Source organism: Protopterus annectens, chromosome 13.part0, assembly GCF_019279795.1.
Source record: "Protopterus annectens isolate FY-2018-M chromosome 13.part0, PAN1.0, whole genome shotgun sequence".
Lineage (NCBI taxonomy): Eukaryota > Metazoa > Chordata > Ceratodontiformes > Protopteridae > Protopterus > Protopterus annectens.
This window is the reverse complement of record NC_056747.1, coordinates 958,156,858-958,183,944: the sequence shown is the minus strand read 5'-3', so window position 1 is coordinate 958,183,944 and position 27,087 is coordinate 958,156,858. Positions and strand designations below refer to the sequence as shown.

The 27,087-nt window shown below is 40.5% G+C and overlaps 1 protein-coding gene across 2 annotated transcripts in view; it reads right to left on the bottom strand.

Moving 5' to 3' along the window:
• The window catches only part of GHDC (GH3 domain containing), a 903,895-nt gene that overhangs the window by 331,212 nt on the left and 545,596 nt on the right, over nt 1-27,087 (bottom strand). The window lies entirely within an intron of this gene.

Sequence of the window (27,087 nt, the reverse complement as noted above, 5' to 3'; positions counted from 1 at the left end):
GAGACAGCCTCAGAGGGGGATCGAGGGGAACCTTCAGATTCCTCCAAGTCAGTGTCAGAGGTGATAGACTCAGAGCAGTCAATGTGCTTCCTCTTGCACTGTCTCTTCCGAGGGGGTTCTCCTACTGGATCAAGAGAGGCCACGGAAGAGGAGGAAATTCCCAATGGGGAAACCTGAGGAGCTGGCTCTCTGCGGTCTGATACAAGGGGATGGGTAGAAATCACCACAGGTACTGAAGAGGGAGGAGCTGACGGAGCCGACTGTGGGGTAGACACTGGGTCTAGCACGCTCCGCATGACCTCAAAGGCGCCCCTATCATTGCAAGGCCGGAGGTCCCCACTCCAAGGAGACAAGGACCCCCCCCAGCACCGACAGGGACAGCTCCGAGGCTGATGTCGTAGCCGAACTCACCAGCGCCGACGCTCCAAGAGGGAGAACGGGGGTCGGACAAGGGTCCGATGCCACTCGCCCCCTCGGAGCCGACGAGGGAAGCCCAGCGCCGAGATCCCTCCAATGAGGAAATCAGAGCAGACGACGAAGCCGAAAGGGAAGGTATCGGCTCCAAAGCACCGACAGCCACGGCTCCGATAAGCCCCGGCTCCGAACTCAAAGGAGTCAGAGGAGGAATAAAATCAGGGATGGAAATAGCCACTGACTGTTGAGTAGGGCTATGCAGCATTTGGGCTAGTGCCTCGGACTTGAGAAGTCTACTCACCACCCTTTGTAAATCATTGTCAGACAGCCTGGAGGACCGAGCGGAGTGAGACCTATGGCTCCATTCTGACAGAAGAGGCTATCCTGGCGCCGAATGTATGGAGCCGATGGAAGGGGACCTAGACCTCTTCTTAGCAGGTGGCTCCGATAAGCCTATCGGAGCAGACTGAGTCTTGTCAACCTCGGCTCCAGCCGGAGCCGAGGTGATAGTATGAGACTTGGAAACATCAGCTCCGGCCGGAGCCGATGTCGAAGCCGATCTAATGCTTCCAGGGGACGGCTCAGAAACTGGAGCCGACGGTCTGGAAGTCTTAGAAGGCTTCCCCAACACAGACTGAGTCGGGGGGCCTTCAGGCTTTAATAAGCCACACAAAATCAATTTATTTTTGCGTTCCTGCAGGACTCTTGGTCTGAATGCATGGCAAACAGCACATGAGTCCTGCAGGTGCAAAGGTCCCAGGCAATATACACAAGAAGTGTGACCGTCTGTCAGAGACATTTTCTGACAGCACGAATCACACTTCTTGAAGCCTGAGACCTTGGAGTCTTTAGACATCGTAACTTAGTGTAAAAACACAACACACAAACACACCCTTAAGCAAAAAATAAAAATTCAGTCACACTGAAGGACTAGGGGGAGGAGAGGGAGAGGGCCAAAGGCCTAAAAGTTAAAAAGGGAATAAAAAAGGGATTTCAGACATTAGATGGGAACCCGATTTAAACTACTGAAATACTATAAATAAAACTATGGTAAAAGGAAAAAAATTAGGGGTTGAAATAAAAGTTTCTAATTAGAAAACTTACTAACCTGCCAGAGCCGGTAGAAGAAGCACCTCGTCAGCTAAGCGGCAAACGAGATCTGGGTAGTTACAGCCTAGCATTGTGGGATATAGGGGAACCTCGAGCCGGTGGAATTAGCTCTCGAGCTTTAGTATTGGCTGAGTCGGAGCCGAGGTTCAGCTCCGAACCCATCCAGCAAGAATGAAGGCGAGATTGACAACTTAACATTAAAGGTTTGCATCCAATCGATTTGATTACATCATCATGGACAGATAGTATTCTCCAATTGTTATTGATGATACTTTTATTGTCAGTGCTACCCAAAGAAAAAACTAAAGTCATGGAAACTGCCCAATTATTTGTTGCTTTGTACTTACTATTAACTGTTTCTTCACTAATAATATTCCTTACTATTTTTCTGGATATCCCCTCTTAATAAATCTAATGTGTACAGACTGTAAAAAAAAAAAAAAAGGTCTAACTGTTCAACACTGTTTGTAAGGTGTTTTGTTGTTAAAAAAAAAAAAAAAAGTCTAACTGTTCAACATCAGTTGTATGGTATTTTGTTCTAACAAACTATCTTCTCACAAGATTATGTTTTAAATAAGTAGGATGCATATTATGGTAATCTAAAATTGCATTACAAGCTGTATTTTTATAGTTGATTACACTACTTCCTTATTATGATTTCTATGTATAAAAAGCATATCTTAAACTAATTTCTCTGGCTAGTGAACCTTAAAAAAGAAGTACTCGGATATGTATCCTCAAAATAAAATCAAACAATTATTGTTCACTCCCCTACCAAATAAAAATATATTAGCAAGAAAAAGAAAATAAATACAATGCTTTCATATCCAAGTACTTTTATTAAAATTTGAGTTCCCCAAAAGAGCATGACAAGATTAGCATAATTAGGAAGCATCTGTGCACCCAGAGCAACACCCTTTTCTAATGATGATAATTGCTTTCAAAAGAAAAACAACTGTCCATCAACACATAATCAATATGCTCCATGGGGAATCTAATTTCTCCTACTGTGTATTGTGTATTTTTACCTAACATAAAAGACACCCATTCTATACTTATATCATGCGGTATTACCATGTATGGTGATTGAATATCAATTGTGATCAATAGGTCACTCCCTCTTATTCATACACTTCATTTTTTTTTTTTCAAAAGAATCAAACAGATCCTGTATGGGGTATTCTTTACCATTTTAAATAATGCTCTATCTATGAACTTTGACACTATTTCAATACAGGGGAAGAAACTATTGGCCCAAAAGAAAGCTGGTCAATACTCTCATGTACTTTTCTTCAAAGCTTACCTACATTTGGTTGAGAAGTATAAAAATAATGATACATATTATCTGTAATAACACTTTCCAAAAGATTATCATGTAACCAAGCTTCTATACAATCATCATTGTTCATAATAACCACAGATCCTCTCTTATCTTCTTTCATAATTCTAGTACTTTTGTTCGTTTGTGCAAACTTCTTCTCTCATTTTGAATTAAATTGTAATATTTTTTTTACAATTTCTGTTTGCTAAAATAGATCTAATGTCCTTTTATGAGTCTCTAAATAATGTAATGTGCTGACAGTGACTGACAATACATACTGAGTTTAAGTTATGTTGCTTTGTTTATATATATGATGTTCTGTATTTACATTATTGCTATGTTGTAATGTTTTCCTATATTTTTTCAATAAAAAGATGTTTAATTGCAAAAATAAAGGTAATGGTAGGGATGAAGGTAAGTAGGTAGGAAGGAAGGCAATGAACACTGGCGTGAGTATTTGCATATGAATCCACATTACAGTCCTGTCCTGGACTGGGCAATAAGAAAGATTTCAGCCTCTGCCATTCATTTTGCAATACTAAGATTCACATTTTAAACTGCTGATAATCCCTTTCCAGATGTATCAGGCAGGATGGAAGACAAAAGAATCTAAAACCAGTTAATCACAGCATTAATAACACAGTAAATATAGAAATGTCAGGTACTAATCTGTAATCAATAAGTCCATTTAACAGGATTTCTGTTTGTGTGTATGTCAATAAGGGAACTTTCTTTCCCTTGACAATTAAATCTGCTACATTGCAGACTGCTACTCTGATCAATATTTTAAAAAACGAGCAATGCTGTCGTCTCAACAGATACTAAATCATTGTGAACAGAGTAATCTCTATACAATAATTTTGATTTATTTTTTTAAACACTGTCTATATCAGAAAAAGATGTTATCGTAATATAAAGTTTAAAGGAACTTGTTCCTTCTTCTTGTATTTGTATCTATCAAATTCTTCTTGCTACTATTTAAGGATTCTGAAGGAAACAGGATAGATGATGAGTAATAATAATGAAGAGTTAATGCAATCAAAGCAGCCCTCTGAAAATGCGCTGATAAAAGAAGATATACAGAGTAAAATACATGAGTGGAACGAGTACTGATAATGTTAATTTACGAGTTACATCATCTATGTTCTTCAGCTGCATTCTGAATGCAGGGATAAGACAAAGCCATATCTTAGTATGTAAAAGGATCAAAGTAAAAGAAATTAATACTGTATTAAGCGTTAGCGCTTATCATAAAAGCAAAAATCTGAAATGCTTCCTGGCCTTATTTAGTCATATATGGGTATTGCCCAGATCCAGATGGTATTTGTTGTCAAAAATGTTTCAGCTACAATAAATCTGAACGAAAAAGTGATCAGTAGGGACTGTATGTACAAAAAGAGACAATATTAAGCCCTACAATTAGAGTAAAAGGATTCAAAAGTGACACTGAGGACAATCCAGTGAGGAATGTCTTAAGCAGCTAGCAAAAGTAGTTTCAGTGATATAATTTTAGTTATTAAATCTGTAACAATCCATCTGTGCTCCAGTAAAAACCTGTAGTGTAGGAGGTGACAAGACTGTCTCTTTGGAATGTAAGTAAAGGTATTCATTATGCAACATTCAGGATAGTTTTTCTGTGTGGAACCTTGTCCTAAGAGTTAACGTCTCTGAATTCCATCTGTATGTTGTATCTTTCGGCTTTTCCCAGTTAGGGGTCGCCACAGCGGAACTCCGGTCCGCTAATGATTGGCAGTAGATTTTTACGTACCGAGTTGCCACCTCTGAGCACAACCTTCAACGAATAAACAGTCAGAAACATACTAGGTCTGCTTTCTTCACAGGGAGCTGTTATCTCAATCATCATTCAGCCATTCATAATACCAATTCAATATACAAGTTACTGAGAAGCACAAGAACATTAAATACAAAGTATTATTGAAATTGATTGTGTTGTGTAATGCAGTATCAACTTTTAAGAAAACAGAAGCATGATGGTCCATCTGAAGAAAAAAGATAACAGTAGCTTTACTTATTGAAATAATCATTCCTTCTGATTGCACTGCCTTGCATAGAAAAATACGAAATATTGTACAAGATCAAGGCATATCAACAAACCAGACAGTGTGGAACAAGACGGAACAGAAGCATTACCTCTTTGCTTCTGGAGTCTATCACCCTGAAGATGAACTCCAACATTCTGTCTGTTAGTACCATTATCTTCTCACTCTATTCCTGGTGATCCAGTCCAGGTGTGCTCAAACCTCCCCAGATCCCTTTCCTGCTGTATCACCATCAGTCCTGGGAACAAGTGGGCTAATAAAAAAGAATTTCCACACACACTTATACATATAACCACATATGAACTACAAAAGGATCCAGTTTTTGGGTATACTACATGCACTAAATGCACAATCGTAAACATCACAGAGTGATGCAATATTGATATCATTCATTCATTGATTCATGCTCCACTACCCTTTTTATCACATTCAGTGTTACATGTGGAGTCAGAGCCTCTTTTGGCAAGCAATGGGTGTAAAACAAGTAATGTTGGACAGGATGTCAGCCTCCTCCAGGATGAATACACACAAGCTTATGTACATACATGAACATTCACAGGCATACACACACACTTGGTCATGTACATATAAGAAAACACACAAGCACATTCACACGTGTGCACACAGTTGTGTACATACATGAACACTGAAATGCATGCATGCACATACAATCACATACATGCATGCGCACACACACACGCACATTGCCTTGTACATACATGAACACTCGCTCATGCATGCACATATACTCACACACAAACAAATGTAATTTGCAGAATCACAATTTACCTTACTGCAAATCTTTCAGATGTGGGAGGAAAACAGAGTACGCAGTGCAAACCTACAGAGATACAAAGATGACATGTAAACTCTGCACTGAAGGCACCCAGTGAAGAAATGAACTGAAGCCAAGTGTAGTGAGGCAAGAATACCAATCCCTTCGTTACTGTCCTGGTCCAATGAGAAAAAGTCATTACCTTTAAATATGCCCTGGCTTAGGAATGGGGCCCACTATTTCCACCGCATTAAAAATAAACACGGAGAGAAGTTACACTGAAGTTTGTTTGTGTCTTTCGGCTTTTCCCGGTTAGGGGTCGCCACAGTGGAACTCCGGTCTGCTAATGATTGGCAGTAGAGTTTTACGTGCTGGCTTGCCGGGCCTAACGCACAACCTTCAATGAAGGAACACCCGTTCACGCATGTCGCCACACAGAAGATGCTCTAACTGAGAATCGAACGGGCAATGTCTAACTGTGAGGCGACAACGCTACCGCAGCACCACCACCGAAATTACACTGAAGTAAACTAATTAAAGAAGACAAAACCATACACTGACTAAAAACAAAGAATTTAAGAAAGATGGTGGGAAATGAAGTGCTGGAAAATGTTTACAGAAGTGTGTGTTCACAAATAAGTCCAAGCTGTGAGACTACTACTACGGGTTGTATGGTGGTTTGACAGGCATTGCACGAGCAAGGTTTTTAACATCTCTCCCTGGATTAATAGCTAGTGACAATGCTCCATTTTGTGACATAATTTTTGGGTCTCAGTTTTTGCAATAACATACATTAAACATAATCCAAATAAATTACACTGAGTGTGGAAAATGAACCTAAACAATATCATGCCTAAATCATGCTTATAATGAATCTTCTAATCTTGGTGATAGAGAGCTACACAAAAATGCAATACTGGTACACTTTTTGCATTTAATCAGAAATGAATGTGCCACTTAAAGAGATGTAAATGAAACGGGGAAATTCTGCCTGAAGACTAAATTACCTGTACTATTTCTATACAATAAAGTGCGCTCTTTTAAGCTAGATATGTGCCGAGTTCCTGTTTTGTACATTACAGAAGTAATCACTGTGACAAGTGGTAGCCTCAACCATGCTCCTGATACATTTTTATACTGTCAATGTCAAGTTAGTGACCGGCCATTTTTGCCTCCAAACAAAAAAATATCAGACACTCCCCACAAGCTTTCCTCACCCTAGAGAAAGCTAATGTCTGTGCAGTCACTGAGAGATGGCTTAAAGCCATGGAGATCACACTAGTAGTGCAAGGCTATAATGTCTTCCACACATTTGAACCAGCTACTACACAGACAGGGACTAAATGTGGAGGTGTCTCAATTTACATCAAAAATAAATATACCTCAACGCTGGTAAAACAGGACAATGCACGTCAGCTTCTCCATGTTCAAATCACCATAGGACATTTCCCACACCACTTCCGTGCAAGCTATAGGTCCGGCTCTGTGACTCAGGAAATCCATAATATGTATTTAAGCTTTTTGGAAACACTCACCATCCAACCCAACACCATATTCATGGGTGACTTTAATTACCCCGCTATTAACTGGGAATCATTTATGACACCAAATGTGCAGGCACTGAGATTCATGGATTTTGTAAACACAAACCTCATGGACCAGGCTGTCAATATGCCAATCAGGGATGCAAACATATTGCTTCTGGTCCTCACTAATGGGGGGTGGGGTGCAGCACAGTCCCTACTGTAATCTTGTCTGGTAAGGTCAGAACACAAAACTGTCTTCTTTGAAGTAAAAATAAAACCCGGAACCCCAGCTAACCCTGGAATGTTCAGGAACTACTCTAAGGCTAACTTACTGCTATTAAGTGATAACCTGGCAAAATTTCAAGAAGCCACAAACGATGAGGGATGCTGGGTATATTGGGAAAAGGATGCTAAGGATGGAGCTGCCAGGTAAGAGGAAAAGAGGAAGGCCTAAGATAAGGTTTATGGATGTGATGAGAGAGGACATGCAGGCAGTTGGTGTGAAAGAGCATGATGCAGAGGACAGGAAGAAATGGAAACAGAAGATCCGCTGTGGCGACCCCTAACGGGAACAGCCGAAAGAAGATGATAATGAGTACCTATCTAGTACCTTTTAAGTACATTTAATATTCAACTTCTCTTCCTTCGCTTCCTTCCCCCACACCACTTCTCCACTTCTGCTAGTACACTGTCCAGATTTCTGTGCACTCTAGTAAGCAGCCCATTAGATCTTTATGCTTCATCTTCAATATGGGCAGCCACTTTTCCAATTGCCTCATCTACACACACACACATTTATATATATATATATATATATATATATATATATATATGCACACATATACATGCTGGTGGTGCATGTCCACTGCTCTTCCAATTCTGCCCCCCCCCCAGCATTGTACCATTACTTTTCTTTCTTCTATGTAGACTGAAGCAAATTATTCATTCAATCCCTCTGCTTTTTCCTCATTCTTCTGTGATCTTCCTTTTGTTGTTGCTCAGCCTGGACTGCTCTGCTACTCAATTCCCACTTTCTGCTACAAACTTTAAAAACCCTTGTTCTCCTTCCTGATCCTGCCTGTCACATCCATGTTATATTGGCCCTTTCTTGCCTTCATTACCTCTCCTACCCTTATGTTAGTTTCCATGCACAACAACTCTTCCATCTCCCCACCCATCCTTTCCACATCTGTATCTGTCAGTTTTTGTCCTACTTGCAAGCCTCTTATTCCAACGTGGCCACACTGGCCTCCTCATTCTCTTTTTTTTTTTTTTTTTTTTTGCTTACTTTTTGGACCTTTAAATAACTCTTGAGTTCTCGACCCACAGCACATTTCCATAGTTTTTTCACCCCATTAATTTTCTCCCAGACTGTTATCTCATTTCTGACCCTCTTCACCAGCTCAGCATAATCCACTCTCTTAGAATCCCACACCACAGACTCTGCATTCTTACTCTTCTACCACTCTAATGTAGTGGCATGATCTATACTGGCTAACAGTGTCTTCAGTGGGACACTTTGATTTGGTTTGGACCACACTAAGAATTTTAGTCTTTCTGATGTAATTATATGGCATCTAGCTGAAGCCCTTACTGGCCAATACATCAGGCAGTCTTTGCTCCTTCCTTAGACTGAACCTTAGAATCTGGCAGATTTCGATCCACATCAGTATTGCAGTCTTCCGTCCACCTCATTCCTTTACTCTCTGCTTAAAGTCTCATTCTGTTCCTCCTCTGATGTGTCTGTGGTTTGATAGCTTTTATCAATACACTAACTCTCCTGCCTTCCTCCACTTTAAGTATCAAAACACTTAGCCTAGGTTCTGATCTCGCATGCTCCTTTGCCCACTTTGTTTTTCTTTTCTTCCCTGAATTCACATGTGATGCCCTCCTTTACAAATATTACTATTCCAACTTCATCTCTCCCTTTTTGGTCACAGCAGAACAATGAATATCCAGGCAACTCCATAACACACACAGTTTTATCACCGGCCATTTTCTAACATACCAATAATGTCCACCCTCAGCTAGTGCAAGAGAGGTTACAGCTCCTCTATCTTCCTACTCAGATATCTTGCACTGTCAAGTAATACTGCCCAGCTATGCTTCAGTTCATGTTTGTCCCTCTGCTATGCTCTGCAGCCATTTTCCTTCTTTCTGTTATTGGAAAATCTATCCATCTCTTCTGCTTATGTGATACTTTTTTTCCTTTTACACCTTAGTTTAAAGGCATACCATCAACAGGTACCATTCCAACCAAGTATAAAGTACCACCACCCCTTCAAAGCTAAAATTAAGCCTGTCCCTGACACAGAGCTAGTCTGTCCCAAAAACATTCTCCTTTGTCCAATGCCACAGCCAATAACTAGATCTCTTAATTTGTTCATCACTGTGCTGGTTGCTAGTGCAGTTAACAAGTCAGAAAATGTTTTTTCTAACATCTTCTCCCACAGACTCTGTTATCTCCTTGTCTCTGCCTATAATCTCAGCTATATCCTTTGATAAGCCATTGATGGCTACATGGACCACAACATGATTCCACTTCTCCCCCTTGGTGGCCACCTTTGTTACTTCCTCCCATATCTTACTAAGGCTTGATACTTGTTTCACTGTAATGTTGTTTCACCTTTCTCCCTTGCCCTGACTCAAACTCTTTTGTGACTCAGTCTCAAATAGTCATCAAAACATCTTCGCTGTCCCAAACTGGTTCTCATTTCCTTCACTTCCTGCAACATGCCACTACCCCATTTATTTGCAATCTTTCTTCCTTCACCCCTACCAGCCCACAGCCTTCCTCACTGTTTGTGCTGGCTGCACAATCTCTTTCCAATCCCTCACCCACTCTTCTTACAAACCCTTTCCACTGGCGTTCCTCCCTGCCTACCACCCTCCTACTGTCCTTATGGTAAGGGATCCTAGACAGGCTCACCTCAGACTGTACCTCATCTTCAAAGCTTATCAGTGCTCTCTGTACATGTCCCTCTACTTTGGCTTCATTCTCCTTCTGCTCCTTTTTGTGGCTGCATCTTCCAGTTTCTCCCTTTACCTAACTCTGTACCATCCACACTTGCCTGTACTCTTTCAATGACTTCTGCACATGTACTCCTGTCCACTGCCTTTTTCTGCTTTATTTACTTATTGACATTTGATTACCAGGAAAATCTGACTAGGTAGGAGCCCATTTTCAGCTGAGGCCCATGGAGAAATGCTCCAAAGTATTACAAAACATTTTATGAACAAAACATTTTACAGTCTTTAAAATAATACAAAAATAACTACAGTTTAAATAATGATACCAAATTAGAACCAACATGAAAACATTGGTTAAGAATAAATACAACTTATATGTTAACAATTTAGCCAGTTTATAGAGAAATTAAAGGTAATTTAGTATAATACAAACTGGAATTGCAATATGAAGACAGAAAAAAGCAGGTTTGTGGTATATTTAGAGAAAAAGCCAGGGAAGAGAAATTGATAGAAGTAAGAAAGTGAGTGAAGAAGGGAGAATAAGGAGATGTAAGGAATGAATAGGTACTTGTTCACAGTTAGGGATTTAGTTTATTTTTCTGTTGAGCAAGAAGAGAGATGGACTTTGGCTAGGAAGTCTTTCAGAATGGTTTTGAAGAATGAGAGGGAGGGTATTGACCTGATGGATAAAGATAAGGAGTTCCAGGCCTTAACAACATGGTATGCCTACAGACAATGCCCAGCAGATTTGATAGGTTTATGGACAGACAAGAGTTTTTGGTCACTGGATTGCAATGACCAACTGGGAACATACCTGTTGTGATGTCCCCACTCTGGGCCATTAATCAAGGAGCCTGAATCCTCACCACTGACACTGGAGAGGGACATTCACTTGGATCAAAAATAAAAACTCACAGTATTTCCAGATGCAGCTCTCTGCATCTAGCACAATTTTCCTTAAGAGCAACCAGGGAACACACGCAGTCCGGGGTCTGGATTTCTCTCTCTGTCTCCCTACAAGTTCCCAATAAGACTTGCCACTGGCACAGCTACAAAATTGAGTCCTCAGCTGAGTGCAAAGCTAAGTCCTCCAGCACCCTGTCTGTGAAATCAGTGCTTCATGTCCCTGCTCCAAGCAGCTGACACACACATTCCTTGAGATTTGATTTTTACACACACACATACACATACACACACCTGGGAAAGGATAGTGCAGATGTACTAGCTATGCTCCCTTCTACCCAGACTATAAGGTAGTTACTGTCACCAGACACTCCAAAGCCAGCTACTCTACGCCTCTTACAAGTGTACACAATTATACTGAGTGAAATTAATATTAATACAAATGGTAATGTTTTGACCAATGCAGTAAGGCTTTCAGGGGTGGCCACAGTGTCACTGAATAAATATAAGTACTCTCAAAGGTTAAAATATTCTCTAAAGGACCAGCCACAATGAAAAGTTTAAATATATTTAATAATAAATAATAAAATAACATGAAAATACTACATATCTATTTACAATAAACACCAGAGTTTCATTCACAGGAAATATTAAAATAACACAGATGAACAGATTCACACAGATACAGAAAAACAGCACTTAACTACTCTTACTATATTTCCTGACTTTAAAGAATTACTATTCCCTGGTCACTTACTAGAGTAAGGCAAGATGAAGTAGGTGAGGGGTCCTTCTATGTCAAATTTCAAAAACAGAGTGCTCTGAGACTTAAGGCCTCATCTAGTATTAAAAATATAATTTCAGTAATGGATTACAAAATGACATCACATACATGTGGTCATCTGACTTCTTGTTCCCATGCTATACCCCTTCCTATTCCTTGACCCAGAATCTCATACTATGTGTCAATAATTCACACACACAGAGCTTTGTTAAGATCTGTTGCAGCTTCTGGAAGTCATGTAAATAAATGCTTCCACTCTTCCTACAGGAGCTAATAAACCATTCTCTGGCACAGAGATTTCATCTCTGGCTGCAGTCAAAACTGTAAGATACAATATTTATGGCCTAAATAAAGTAATTTAATTTATTACTATTTTTCAAAGTTAGCTGGACTGAGATTAATCTCTTCTCTTCCAGTATCCTATTTACAACAGGACATTCTGACATAAATGTACATTTATTTTCTGTCCAGCAGGACACACACTGTTGATACATTTTTAACACAAGCAACTTTACAAATACATTTTCAACACAAGCATCTGTACAAATCAATTTGATATACAAATGATATATAATTCTTTACAAAATTCCAGCTAGCTGTAATGGCATATGTTACACATCTACTGCCCTACTTCTCCTGGTATAGCTGGCAATACCTCACATTGTCACAGTTGTGTAGAATGTTATTTAGTGCTGAACATGCAGATGCAGCCTGGATAATTTTATACTTGGTAAGAAGCTGTGTGTGTGTGTATGTTAGTTGATGGGGCAGTTCTAACCAATTTAGGCTTTTTAGTGCTATGCAGTGGTGGGTTCTGAAAATGGTATTTGCTGCAAATTTAGAAACTTTGTAATAGCATTGTTCAAGTTTTGATATTTGTCCTACGGCAGGGTTTCTTGACTGACTAACTAATTCACTGTAATCTCCAACTTCCACGTTTTCTAGCAGGCTCCACATCCACTGCTACCTCAAAACTGCCTCAGCCAAACATCCTCCTCACATCCTCAGCACCTCACAAATCTTTTTCTATCTCTTCTCATCAAGCCTCTGCTGCTTTCATGTCATACCATTCCTGAACCCCTCACTTTTCCTTTATTATTAAGTGTTATTTCTATATGCATATCCTTTATGTGCCTAGAAAGGTTACTTTGTTTCAGGTTTTATCTCTAACTTGCTATGAAAATGGTACAGCTGACCAATTAAAGGGCATTTAAAAGTAGCAGACAGTTATTACATAATTTACATTAAAATATCTTACTCAGGTAGACAAAAAAATGAACCAAATTCTCTAACAGTCCCAACATACATGTCTTTTAGGAGAAGATCTGTTCACAACTAGTTCTGTGATGAAAGACACAAACACACATATACACAAATGGACAAACACACAAAGAATAACATTATTTTTTACTTGACAGCATAGCTTCATAGGTAGTCACTAAGCAATCAGCCCGATATCCCCCTGACAGCATACTACTGCAATTCCCATTGCTTGCTACCCCTATCTATAACAGACACAGAGGTGAGATCAGGGGTGAATTTACAACTTTCCATCCACTCACTGAGATTTTTGAAGACAGTTAGGGAGCTGTTTTATTTGACATAGAAAGGAAGCCTTTTCTACAGGTAGCAGATTCTCTGAGTGAGACAGTGATCCTGATATAGATCCTGCCAAAAGATTATGTTTACGTTTCAGTGCAGATTCATGTCCACAGAGTAGGTATTTGTGATAGCAACTGTTTCATAAACAAGTGAGAGATCAAACAAGGTAAGATCATTTGTTGCCTTACAGGCCAGACAAATGTCCACATTCAAAAGAGTGTAAGAGACAAACTAGACAGATAATGCTCTTATTTATCCTGTGTAGCTTTGGGAGCACATGCCCACAATTTTCTTTGTAAGGAAGAACTGACATTTAAAGTAATATCCCATTTCAGTGCAGTACCAAGGAGAAAAGCTCCAAGCATGAATAAAATACGTAATCAGACATACATACAGTCTTGTTCTCATCCTTCAGATGAGACATTAAACTGAGGTCACATCTGCCTGAGGTGATGGTTGCACAGGTGAATGTAAAAAAACTACAAGAACTTCCTTAGTGCCCTGGTTACATTTCCCCCGTCAGTATAAATACCACCTCAGGTCTCCCCCAAACAGAGGCTACTGGCCTAGAGGCACTAACAAAGTCAGGCAAATACAGATAGATGGGTACAGCTAGAAAGGTAGATAGATAGTCTGTAGTCTCCAGCTGTTGTGTATAAAGATACATGAATACAAATCTCGCTAGGCTAATGCAATTTGTCTCCACTTAGTATTAAAAATTATCAGTAAGTACACAAATAGAGTTAATACCATTCATATCAACCTACTGTTGACAAACATTTGGATTATACAGTAAACTGAAAAAAAAACAGATGCAAATAAGTAAAGCACATATAGAAACAACATTGAAAAAGCTTTATGGTATACCATAGTTGCATTTCTACAATCTGTTGAAATGTTCTCTTAACAGATACATAAATGCATGGCTCCCTGAGAATAACATTAAACTGTCCCAAAGCTTGCCTACAAAGTTCACATGGCATATATCAGCATTTTTTTTTAGGTTTGGGTATGACAATCAGAAGTGGATCACAACACTTGCCATGGCTTAGACACTTGAAGGTGTAAATTAGTCTACAGGCAAATTTTGCTATATAGAGGGAAGGCAGTGCTCAGATTCAAGACAGATTATGTTACACAGTGAATGGCAATAGTGTACATTTACTGTGATGACCTGCAGCCATATCTCTCAACCTGAAAATATCAAAGATCTGGACAAGGCCCATGAAAAATAGGTACAAATCTGTATGTTGATTAACATACAATTTGCATGCATAATTATGTAACCCCGTCCACTCCAATGGAATTGTGGGATACCAACTTTCAAAAACAAACTGAAGAACAGACAACCAAAATATGGTACCAGAGTCCCCCTGCAGCTATTCCAATATCCCATTACCTGGCTATTTCACCCCATTTACCATAAACACTAATGTGTGCATACTCCTTTACTTCTACAATGATTATTTGGATTTTATTTTTACATTTTGTAGCACAATGCACAAACACTAATAGACATCTGCTAAACAAAGCGATACTGTCTCATAATGAAAATAGTCTTAGCATTAAAATTTCTCTGCCCTTGAAACTCACATTCATTGTATAATACAGCACACTTCAAGCGCATTTTAAAACTTTGTTTGAACATTTTTCCAGTAGACAATGAAACAAAATGCATGAACCAATAATGATAAAACTGCCTAATTCAGAACATTTCCATCATAAAAGTCTACTTACACACACACACACACACACACACACACACACACACACACACGTCTCTCAAAAGCAGATATGCGGCGCAGAGTTCAAACACAGAAAACATTACGGCTCTCAGATATATGGCGCAGAGTTCAAACACAGAAAACATTATGGCTCTCAGGTATACGGCACAGAGTTCAAATGGATTGCAGATATTACAGAATTCAATTACTCCTTACATTCATGCTTGCAACCAGAGTTCAAACATAGAAAACATTACAGCTCTCAGATGCAGATATACGGAGCAGAGTTCAAACACAGAAAACATTACGGCTCTCAGATATACGACACAGAGTTCAAACGGATTGCAGATATTACAGAGTTCAAATACCCCTTACGTTCATGCTTGTAACCAGCCACTCGCAAACACACCATTACATTACTGCTTGCAGATATTACGGCACAGTGTCTCAGAGTTCATATGGCTCTCACAGATTTTAAAACATTACAGCTTATGGACTTGCTCTGCAGTGTTCTGTTCACATACCTCTTTGCAGTCCTTTCTCCTTACATTCCTGGCGATATTACAGAGTTCAAAGTTTCAAACATTATGGGCTTGCTCTGCAGTGTTCTGTTCACATACCTCTCTGCAGTCCTTACTCCTTACGTTCCCGCTCATGAGACAGACAATTCACCATGCTTGCAACCAGCCGACCACTTGCAAACAGAAGATAACAGTTTGTGTTCCCGCTTGGCTGGTAGCTGGAAATGCACGTGAGCCCTTGAGCTCAATTCCAACAGGCTGGTAGGAGCTTATATCATTGTGCACGTGATGACATCAGCTCAAAAAGACAAAAAAAAAACAAAAAAAACTTTAAAATAAAAGATCAAAGAAAAAAAACTTAGGTGTCGTCCACAGCTTCAGGCTTCAGACTGTTAAGACACAATTATTAATCGCTTAAAAAGTGAAGCTGACAGGATGTGAACTTCACTAGAAAATGAACTGAAAATAGTTAAGTATCCAAGCAGTTGTCATCCACAGCTTCAAACTTCTGGCTGTTAAAACTCAATTTATTGAAAGCTCAAAAAGTGAAGCTGACAAAATGCAAACTTCACTAAAATACTGAGATAATTAGCCTAGTAATTAACATTCACAACTTCAGGCTTCAAGTTGTAAAAGCACAGTTAATAAATGCTTTGTAAACAAAGCTGACAAAACATATACTTCACTGGAGTGTAAAAAGCTGATAAAATTATCCAAACGATAAGCGCTTTCGGCAGATGCCTTCTTCAGATCGTATAAAAGTATAGTTGGCTCTTCCTGTTTATAAAAAACACAATCAAGATTTGGTAGCTGATTCTCTTATGTGTTCTTAAAAGCACAGGACAAAAATAAATGTTCAAAGTGGAGATTTGTCTCCTATAATGTAATTCAGTACTAGAATCATGTATTAATATTTAGTAGGTTTCTTCTAGATTTTAGAACAGGTCTGAGAGGTACTATTGTATTGAGACCTGGGGGTCGATTGGCTCTAAAATTATTAATCCAAAAGATCTCTCTCAATTCTGTCCTATTATGGACATCTCCTTCCCTGATGTTTTGGATGACCACTTCCACAGCTTTAAACAAGAAATTATGCGTAGGATGGACCAATACATGTGCTGCTAAGGCATTATGTGGAACTTTCTCTCTAGCATGTTGTAAAATATGATCCTTTGGTCGTTGGTCAGTTTTACCAAGATAAAAAGCTTGGCACTTGCAACACGTAGCCAAATAGATAATGTGGCTAGTAGTACAATCAGCATAAACATCGAAATGAAAGTTACGTCCAGATACTGGGTGGAAAAAAGTGTTACTAGTATCTAAGTAGGGACAAGCTTTGCATCTGCAGCATTTAAAATTACCTTTGCGGTCTGATAGTGGACCACCACGTTTGAAGCCATCTTTATGGCATAGTAATCTCTTGATATTCTTTTTATTCTTATAGAGAAACCTGGGTCTCTCTCCAACGATGTTCTTTATTTTGTCATCCGCTGTCAGAATCGGCCAAAATTTCCTGATCACTTCACAGGCCTGTCGATTGTCTGAACTGTAGATAAGCATACATCTCCCTTACATCCCATTGTCTCTGGGAGAGGATGGATCACTGAATCCATATCCATGTATGTTGAAAATGAACTCAAGAAAGCTTTGCCTTATGCTACTACTGTTTTGAAGGATACAGGCAGCTTCTTGAAAGACTTGTTCTCCACTGTTAAGTCTCTGGATGGTTTTGATAACCTTCTACTTGTAACTATGGACATAACCAGTCTCTTTACTGTGATCCCCCATGAGTATGGCCTGAGGGCCTTACATGATTTTCTGATTTGGCATAATTTAACAATGGAACCTATTTGTTCTCTGCTGGAATTAGTCCTTGAGAATAACATCTTTATGTATGGGGATACCTTTTATTTGCAAACCTGGGGTGTGGCCATGGGAACTCCATGTGCCAATAGTTATTCAAACTTGGTCTTGGCTGAGTGGGAATTTGAAACAATTTTCAGTGATGGAAATATCTGAAAGAATGAACTTGTCTATTATGGGCGATTTGTGGACGATGTTTTTTGTTTATGGAAAGAAGGTATTGATCAACTGGATCTTTTTGTCAGCTTTATTAACAACAGCACTGACTTCCTTGAGTTCAAAATGAAACACTCATCCTCAGTCATAGATTTCTTGGATGTCAAGATACGTTTACATCCAAACCAAGGTCTCTCTACAGGGGTGCATAGGAAAGAGACCTGGCAAAACCATTTTTTACACAGGCAGAGTATGCATCCAAGACATATTTTTGATAACATCTTTGACAATCAAATCTTAAGAGTCTCAAGACTATGCACTGAAGAGGAGGAATTCTTGGAAGAGCAATCGAATCTACGTAGATATTTGAAGGATAGGGCTTACCAGGAAAATAATTTTCCACCAGTTTCACAGGTGCAAGCATATAGAAAGCAAAGAGGTCAACCTTATTACTCAGAGATGTCTGAACAAGCTTCATGAAGACAGTCTAATGATACAACACCTCAACAACTTAGATGTATGCTTTCCTACAGTTCAGACAATCGACAGGTCTGTGAAGTGATCAGGAAATTTTGGCCGATTCTGACAGCGGATGACAAAATAAAGAACATCGTTGGAGAGAGACCCAGGTTTCTCTATAAGAATAAAAAGAATATCAAGAGATTACTATGCCATAAAGATGGCTTTATAAGTGGTGGTCCACTATCAGACCGCAAAGGTACTTTTAAATGCTGCAGATGCAAAGCTTGTCCCTACTTAGATACTAGTGACACTTTTTTCCACCCAGTATCTGGACGCAACTTTCATTTCGATGTTTATGCTGATTGTACTACTAGCCACATTATCTATTTGGCTACCTGTCGCAAGTGCCAAGCTTTTTATCTTGGTAAAACTGACCAACGACTAAAGGATCGTATTCTATGACATGTTAGAGACATTGACCAGAAAGTTCCACATAATGCCTCAGCAGTACACGTATTGGCCCATCCTATGCATAATTTCTTGTTTAAAGCTGTGGAAGTGGTCATCCAAAACATCAGGGAAGGAGATGCCCATAATAGGACAGAATTGAGAGAGATCTTTTGGATTAATAATTTTAGAGCCAATCGACCCCCAGGTCTCAATACAATAGTGCCTCTCAGACCTGTTCTAAAATCTAGAAGAAACCTACCAAATATTAATACATGATTCTACTACTGAATTACATTATAGGAGACAAATCTCCACTTTGAACATTTATTTTTGTCCTGTGCCTTTAAGAACAGCTAAGACAATCAGCTACCAGCTCTTGATTGTGTTTCCTTTATAAACAGGAAGAGCCAACTATACTTTTATAAGATCTGAAGATCTGCCGAAAGCGCTTATCATTTGGATAATTTTATCAGCTTTTTACACTCCAGTGAAGTATATGTTTTTGTCAGCTTTATTTACAAAGCGTTTATTAACTGTGCTTTTACAACTTGAAGCCTGAAGTTGTGGGTGTTAATTACTAGGCTAATTATCTCAGCATTTTAGTGAAATTTGCATTTTGTCAGCTTCACTTTTTAAGCTTTCAATAAATTGAGTTTTAACAGCCAGAAGTTTGAAGCTGACAACTGATTGGATACTTAACTATTTTCAGTTCATTTTCTAGTGAAGTTCACATCCTGTCAGCTTCACTTTTTAAGCGATTAATAATTGTGTCTTAACAGTCTGAAGCCTAAAGCTGTGGACGACACCTAAGGTTTGTTTCTTTGTTCATTTGCTTACCCTCGGTGTCTTTAGTAGTGGTGAGGAGAATTTATTTCCTGTTACAATAAAAGATGGAAAAATTTGGAAATTAAGGGGTGCCACTCGTGAATAGTGGCACCTCATTATTTGGACCCCAAAACTCAATAAAAACCGAGTAATTCGGTACAGTTGGGAGGTATGCCTGCAGTAAATTTGGAAATACTGCTGTATCCAAATTCAATCCAATGCATGAGCAATTAATCTAAGATAGTGAGCATAGTATAGCTAAATTCAACCCTGTAATTGAGCAGTAACTGTACGCTGATCAACAGGTGTTCTGCACAAAAGTGAGAGAAGAAAGGAAGTACACTGCTGCAGTGGACTGCAATGCACTGGGGAGAAGAAATGCTCTGGCCTTGTAAAGACGACCTTTTTTTCTATTTTTACTCAATGCATCATTTACGCTGAAGTCAGACTGTTTTCTTTTAATGCTTTTCCCCTCTCTACCATCCTGATCATCATACAGATGGAGAATACACCAATCCAACAAGACCAGAGCCATCCACAGTGGTCATCATTTAAGTAGACATTGAGGAGTTTGTGTTCAAACTGGAAATTTGGTGATGAAAGCATTTTTTGTATTGGTCCTAACTCTACACCTGGACCAGAGTCTGGCTACCTGCATCACCATGGGGACTTGCAATGCCCTCCCATGTACTCTCTAAAGAATGCCACTACTAGACAGTGGCTCTGTGAGTCATAAGTCCTTCTCCAGGATGCCTAATATACCTCCAAACTTTCCCTGTGGGGATTGTGGCTGTATATGTCCTGCTCCACCCTGCCTTTCTCCCCTCCAGGGATGGACCTGCCTATTCCCCCTGCCAGAAGTGTCAACCGCCCTAACTGCCAGTTAAACTCAGGTTGCCTGGACCATAGTCAGGACTTTATCCCTCCTCTTTGCCACTAGTGATTGCTTTTATATGGTGGTCAGACATGAGCTGAGATTAACGACTCCTAGCAATTCAGTGGAGTCCAACAACCTAAATTCCATTGAAAGAGGCAATACTGTGTCAAGTGAAATAATTTGTTAATGGATCATCTACAACAAAACATCTGATAGATGAGACATTCTACAGTCCTTCTCCTATGATCTCTACAACAATTCCTTACATCATTCACCAGATGAAACCATCTTACCCTCCCCCAGCTTCACTGAGTGTACCTGACATGTCAGATATTCTAGTGTCTCTACAAATCAGAAAATGTGTATGCCCTACACCGAGAGTCACAGTACAGCATTACAGGTTCTACAATATTATATCCATTTCTCCTCTCTTCCACAAAAATATTTTATGTTCTTGCAGGCCTTCTTCATGTACATTTGCAGGCAAAAGTCCTCACAGTATTGGCTATGCTCATCTGTACTAATATGCTTATCTGTACTAACACATATTTTCAACATCTATGGACAGCAGTGGTCTTCAGCAGCAAAGTGAGATGGTCAAGTATGTTAGGATTTAAAAGCATCAGTGAAGTATATTAGCAAACAGGTCTGAAGGGACAGGCTAACAAAGTTGCTGTATGTAGATGACGTGGCACTGCATGCAGACTCTGAGCAAAAACATCAGCAAAGGATAGGTAATGGAATGCAACACTGAAGGGACATGGGATGAAGCTGAGTACAAATAAGACAGCTGTAGTGGCAGCAAATGGGGGAAATCAGAAGATGCTGAGAACTAAGATAGAAGGGAAAGTAGAAGAGGAAAACAGCTTCAAGTATCTGGATGAGGAGAAAGGAAGTCTGAATGAAGAGGTCAAAGCTAGAATCAGAGGGGCTGCAGCTAAATGGCACAGAGTGCCAGGGGTACTGAATGATGGAAGAATACCAAAGAAGCTGGAAAATAAGGTGTATGAAACAGTGGTGCAACCAGTACTAATGTATGGCTCAGAAACCTGAATACTAAAGACAGAGCAGTTGAGGAAGCTAGAGGAGATGGAGATGAAGTGCTTGAGCTGGGTGGTAGGATGCACACTGTGGAATAGATGAAGAAATGAGAAAGTACAGTTGTGTACCTACCATAAATGTAGCTGTTCAAGTGTATTCACTGTTGCAGTCATTACAATTTGGTTATCCTGCTGGCAGGCTACCCGCTGTCGGCCTGAATTCCAAAGTCTAGGTCCGGCGTCGGTTGCTGTCGCCTCCTCCCTGACGTCAGTGCGCCAGTGGTATAAAAGATGCAGCCGACGCCATTTTCTTCAGTTTTTCTTGCCCCAGATGTCAGGTGCCCCTAAAATGGTAGGCTAAATTATGCCAATGAGCATGCATGCACAAAAAATAACTTTTCCTTCATCTACAAGCAAATACACCACATAGGTTGTATAGAATAGAGAAGTACATATAAGTCCCAGCAAAGGAAAAAGGGGGTTGGTGGGAGGGTAACCTGGACTGCAACAGTGAATACACTCAAACATCTACATTTATGGTAGGTACACAACTGTACTATGTTCATTGTGTTTCACTGTTGCAGTCATTACAATTGGATTGAATCCCAAAGCTAAGGTTGGGAGGCTGGTGCTAAGTAGGATTAGGAGAAGTTATCAGGCCCTGCAGAACTGCAGTGGCAAATCCTGCCCTGGATTTAGAGTAGAGAGGTAAATGATAGTGCTTTGTAAAAGTATGCACTGAACTCCAAGTTGCAGCCTCTAAGATGTCTTTGTTTGGTACTCCTCTGAGGAAGGCTGCTGAAGTGGCTGCTGCTCTGGTTGAATGTGGCCTAATGCCCTTAGATATTGATTTGCCATGCTGTGAATAGCAGAAACGAATGCAGTGACCTATCCACTTTGAAATAGTCTGCTTTGAGATAGGCCTTCTTTGTGATCCTGCAGCATATGCCACTAGAAGTTGTTCAGTCTTTCTGAAAGCTTTGGTTCTGTCCAAGTAGAAGCGTAGCTGCCTGTGAATGTCCAAAGAATGCAGGATTCTCTCACCCTTATTCTGTGGGTTTGGATAGAAGGTAGGCAAATGAATTGTTTGGTTAAGGGCCCCACTGGACACTACCTTAGGCATAAATGTAGGGTTTGTCCGCAGATAAACCCTGTCAGGATAAAAAATGATAAAAGGTTCCACAGCCATGAGTGCCTGTAACTCTGAGACTCGTCTAGCAGAGGTTATTGTTAGGAGCAGAGCTGTTTTCCAGGATAGGAATTTAATATCAGCTGCAGTGTGAGTTTTTCCAAGACATAGTTGAGGTCCCATGCATGTATTGGTGCTCTCCTTGGTGTTCTTATGTTTTTGGCCCCTCTGAGGTACTGCCTTAGTAATGGATGAGAACAAATAGGTGGTTCTGTATTGTAATGAGATGAAATGGTAGAGGCATGAATTTTAATTGATGAAAAAGAAAGGCCTTTATCAAGCATTTCAGTTAAGTACTGCAAAATCTGAGGAATATTTGGAACAATCGTGTCAAAACCTTGTGCCTGGTTCCAAGCACAGAATCTCTTCCATTTTTCTGCATAAGATTTTCTGGTGCTAGGCCTCCTGGCCTCCAAAATAACATCCATCACTGTTTTAGAGAGAAGTGTGCCTTGACTGGCTACATTATCCACCATACTGCCAGGTTTAAGGTCCTGAGTTGGCTGTGCAGTATTTGACTGTCTTGTTGGGTCAATAAGTGAGGAATTTGAGGTAATGTCCAAGCTGGGCATTGAGACAAGCTCTTTAGGATTGGGTACCAGTGCTGGCAAGGCCAGTCTGGGGCAATCAGTATCATTTTTGGTTTCTCTTGTATGACCTCGAGGAGTACCTTGGGGAGGAGAGGCAGAGGAGGAAAAGCATATACTGTTAGGTCTTTCCAGCTGAAAGATAGAGTATCCACTTTCCATGCTTGCTTGTGATATGTCCTTGTGTAGAATTTCTGTAGTTGGTAGTTGTGAGGGGAAGCAAATAGGTCTATGTCCGGGCATCCCCAGTTCCTTGTTATCATGGTGAAGACTTGTGGATCCAATTTCCACTCGTGGGGATCCATTAGGTTTCTGCTTAATTCATCTGCCAGAGTATTTGGTCCTTCCTGGCAGGAATTGTGCATGTAGATGTACTTGGTAAGTCAATGCTCCTACAAGTTCATGGCTAGTCTGCAGAGGGGGTAGGAATGTGTGCCTCCCTGCTTGTTTATGTACCACGTAACTGTAGTATTGTCCGTCCTTATCAGTAGTTGTCCTGGATGAAGTAGACCCTTGAAGGCTGTCAGGGTGTTCTGAACAGCTAGCATCTCTTTTTGATTGATATGTAGATGCATTTGACTTGTGAACCATGTGCCCTGAATACATCTTCCTGCCATATGGGCCCCCCAGGCATAATCTGATGCATCTGTTGTCAATGTCTGCCTGGCTGTGGGCAAGGTGAATGGCTGTCCCATGTTGTGGGCTTTTGTCCATCGAAACTCCTGCTGCAGGCAGGGAATGAGGGTAATTATTGTTTCCAGGCTGTGACAATGTTGAGTCCAAACACTTTTTAGATACCATTGAAGTTTCCTCATATGCAGTCTTGCATATGGAATTAGCAGAATGCAGGATGCCATAAAGCCCAAAGCCTGCAGAATTTTTCTTGCAGATAACTGGGTTTTTGTTGCCAACATTTTGAAATAAATAGTCAGTTGTCTGTGTTTGTCTGGCGTGAGATAAGCCATCTGGGCAGTTGTATTTAAGTTTGCCCCCAGGAATATTATCTCTTGAGAGGGTATGAGTTTTGATTTCTTTTCGTTTACTGTGTACCCTAGACCTGTTAGTACTCTTTTTACAAACACCAGATGCTGTAGTAAAATGTCCTTGATCTCTGCTTGAATAAGGCAGTCATCCAAGTAAGGATATATTTGCATTCCTCTTTGTCTGCAAAATGCAATCACTGGTGCCAGGCATTTTGTGAAGACCCTGGGCGCAGTAGATAAGCCAAAGGGCAGTGCAGAGAACTGATAATGCATGAGCCAGCTATAAATCTGAGGTATCTTCTGCATGACTGTCTGATTGGGACATGCCTCTTTTAGGTCTAAAGTCACAAGCCAAGCCCTCTTGCCCAGCATGGGCAGAAGCTGCTGCAGAGTTAACATTTTGAATTTTGGAATATCCAGGAATGTGTTTAGGATAGACAGGTCTAGTATTGGTCTCCAGGCTTTGTCCTTTCTGGGCACCAAGAATAGCCTTGAGTAGAATCCTAGTCCCTGCTCTTGCTGTGGTACTAACTGAATAGCTCTCATGTCCATGAGGAATGAAACTTGTTTTTGTGCCTCTGCCCATTGATTGCGTGGCAGGTCTGGCATACCGTTTGGCCTTGGCAGGGTGTGAAAGTGGAACCTGTAACCTTGTGATACTATATTTAGGGCCCATTTCTCCTGGTGGATCATGTGCCAATTTTGTGAAAAAAGTGCTAGTTTTCCCCCCAAAGGGGCTGCCAGAAGATAAGTGCTTGGTGCTGGCAAGGGAAAGTCATTGAGACTATTTCATGTATGGCTATGATTTTTCCTTTCCGCTTTTGGAGGTAGAAGCGCCCCATTGTTTAGGCTTGTATGAGCCTTGGGACTGTGATCTGCCTCTGGGGCATCTGTATCTGCCTCTTTGTGGCCTGACACTGGAAAGGACCAATTCTTTGTAGGCCAGTTCCTGCTAAATCTGGGAGGCTGTACCTGAAAGTAATCCTTGACTGTTTGCATAGATTTAGCTTTGTCCTCCATTTTCTTTAACACCAAACAAAGTATCATGCTGTAATGGAGCATCTAATAGTTTTGCTTTAACATGATCAGGCAGATTCTGTTCTTTTAACCAAGCATGTCTCCTAATGACAGAACCTGTAACAGCGGCCCTGCAGGATGCCTCTAGAGAATCAACATTTTCTGTTTAAGCAGTGACATAAGATATTGCTGATATTTAAGCATATGAAATTGGCAATTTAAAGCTCTTACAGCCAAGGTAGCAGAAGTATAAATCTTTTTACCCCATCTGTCCAGGGCTCTAGAATCCCTATCAGAGGGGATAGGGTTCTTTGCAGTGGAAGCCTTGACCCCTTTGGGACCCTGAGAGATGGTTTCTGGGTCAGCAGCAGGGTTTTTATAAAGAAATGTATGTGAATCAGGAACCCTATAGTATCTGTCTGGCTTAACAGGGGCTGCTGGTAAAGAGTCTGGAGATAGACTGGACTCTGAAAATATATCATCTACAATGTGTAAAACAGGAGGGATAGCAAGGGGCCTGTGCTGAGGCAATAAAAGGAAGTCTCTGAGCCTTTTCTTGGATTCTGAATAATCTTGCCTCTCCCAGTGGAAATGCTCCCTCATAGTACGCAGTGTCTCCCCAAAAGAATAATCCTCAGGAGAGGCTGAAGGGATATATTCTTCAGCATCAGAATCCTCATAGGGAGGAGTAGAATATTCCTGTTCAGAGGAGGAATCAGAGGAAATGGAAACCTGGTCTGAAGATTCGTCTATCTCTTGCCTAGGCCTCTTATCAGGAGGGGGATGGGAACCCCTGAGCAAAGTAATTAGGTCTTCGGCCATTTTAAGCATCTGTTTTTTAGGCATGGTGGCCTGTCCAGGAGAATGCTATACTTGTTTCTTTGTCTTTAGAGCTGCTTTAGCCTTTGTCTTTGTAGCTGAAGTAGGTTTCACATATAACTGTGTAGGCCTGAAAACACCCTCAGAAGCCGATGCCTGCTCAGCGGCTGCGGACCCATCTGAGGGAATAGTTTCCGAGTGTCCAATACCTTGAGTTTCCATTGGCCTAGTCGGCTCCACATGGGAGTCGGAAGCGGCCTGTCGCTCTGAGGTAGCGGGCGTCAGGGGTTGCGAAAGCGCCTCACTGAGAACCGGCGACAGGCCTAGCAGAAGCCTCGTCTTCGGTGTTGGATCTCGGATGCCTGTCCTTTTCTTTTTCTTTGCGCTTTTTATAAACTCCGGTAGTCGGCTGTTCCGACAGCATTATATAATTGAATCTTCTGCCAAAGTAATGGAATGCAAAATCGTACCGATGCTTAAAAGTGCGTTGGTTAAATCTAGCACAAAACCGACAACTAGCAACGTTGTGGTCAGGGCCTAAGCAAAGAATACAGTAAGAATGAAAATCCTTATGAGGTATTTGCTTCCCACGAGAAATACAATTATTAACTTTTTCTGACATCGATCTGGAGCAAGAAAAAAGTTTCCCCAATGGGGTACTTAGCTTTAATGATGACATCGGATCTGAAATTCGAATTTGAAAATCTCAGGAGTCGGCCGACTGAAACTTGCAAACTGCTTTTGCTTCGGGCACCGCACGGCAAGAAAGACTGCATCTTTTATACCCCTGGTGCACTGACGTCAGGGAGGAGGTGACAGCAACCAACGCCGGACCTAGACTTTGGAATTCAGGCCGACTGTGGGTAGCCTGCCAGCAGGATAACCCAATTATAATTACTGCAACAGTGAAACACAATGAACATCATCAGAGCAGAAGCCAAAGTAGCTCCCATTGTAGAAAAGATCAAAGATAACAGATTTTGATGGTTCAGGCACATGTGCAGAAAAGCAGAAGAGAATCTGGTGAAGAAAATTTGGGACAAACAAGAAGAAGGCAAGAAGAAATTAGGGCATCCAGCAAAGAGGTGGATGGATTGTATGACAGAAGA